We start from the raw sequence: 1,498 nt of genomic DNA on the forward strand, positions 1-1,498 counted from the left end.
CAAGAATCGTTTTGTTTTAAAAAAGTTACTTTTAGTCTCAATCCAGGTAACACTGCAATCAACAAACATTGTTAAACCCAAGTTCAGAGAGGCTGGGCAGCCCCCGCTACACGGAGAATGAAGAAAAGATTTAAAAGCAAACTATTTTAAAACTAGAACACAACACTTGCCTCAAACATCTCAACCAGTGTTTGAAAGTGGTAAAGGAGAAAACAAAATCAAGTGAAGCTGACGGTTCATCTAAGAGATGTCTCAGCTTTTAACTTCCACGCACGGGTAACTTGGAGCCAGCGTCTCTAACTGTGGAATCACGGTGCACAGCAATGCACAACCTTCCCCAGCAAGGTCAGCCCCGCTCACCGCGCTTGGGTAACAAACCAGCGGCGACATCGGGGATGCCAGAGGGGAGGAGGAGAGGGCGCCAGGGGATTTCTGGGGAAGGTGGTGGCTCTGTGTGCACACACCTTGGGAGAGCTCTGCCCCACGGTGGCGTCCCCCCGCTCCCAGGTCAGGGGGCTCCTGTGCCGGGTCAGGAGCTGCTGCCTCCAGCCCGGGGGTCTCCTCACCTCCACCTGCTCCCGCGAGGCCGGAGTGAGGTCACACATCCCCATTTCTTGCAGCCTTGCGAGGGCTCAGCGGCACCAAGAGTTGACATGTGGAGCGAGGAAAAGGCCTGGCAGGCAGGGAACGCTAAGGAGGTCGGAGGGAGCTCGAGCTGTGCTCCCACAAACCTGCCCGCAGGGACCACAAGTGACCGGCCACGGGGGGATCCTGAGGAACGAATGTCACAGCCTGCCCCAAACCCAGCCCTGGGGGGCGGTGCTGGCAGCTGACTAGAACAGCCCAACCCAAAGGCCCAGTGAAATGCACGGAGGAGGAAAACGAAGGTGTCAGTGTAAGAGCTGCACAGATTTTAGTTCCCTGGCTTGGGGTCACACACACTGTGCGTGTCTCCGGGAGGGGCGCTGGGCTCTGCAGCACTGAACCACCACAGGGGCTGCTGCAGCGGGTTTCCCCAGAACCACAGGAGCAAGAGGCTCAAGAAGCACAAGCCCCCAGGGCCAGAACGAACGAGAGTCCAACACCTCTGCCCTCACAGCACACAGCGCTTTCGGGCACCGTCCCAGGGCCACACCTCATCCATCCCCGCAGCTTCAAAACCTTGTTCTCCCTTATCCCTTAGTTTGTGTTAATCTTGCATCCAAACGAAAGGAAACGCATCAGAAGGTGGTGTCACCCAAGAGTTAAGTGTCCAGTCACCCCTGCGCAGGCCGTGCCCCTTTGAGGCACCCCAAGGGGAGCAGCCCAGCATCACGTCCCACTTGTGCTCCGAGGCTCCGGGGGAAGGGGCTGGAGGGAGAGTGGGAGCAGGAGCAGCCCTGGAAGGGGACGCTTGGCCTGGAGCTCTGGCGTGACGGATGGTGGCCTGAGGCATGGTCAAGAAAGAGGCAAAGCCCGTGTTGGCAGAGCCAGGAGGGGCAGGAGGGTCACGGCCCGG

The sequence above is a fragment of the Apaloderma vittatum genome, unplaced genomic scaffold (genome assembly GCF_000703405.1).
Source record: "Apaloderma vittatum isolate BGI_N311 unplaced genomic scaffold, ASM70340v1 scaffold2316, whole genome shotgun sequence".
Lineage (NCBI taxonomy): Eukaryota > Metazoa > Chordata > Aves > Trogoniformes > Trogonidae > Apaloderma > Apaloderma vittatum.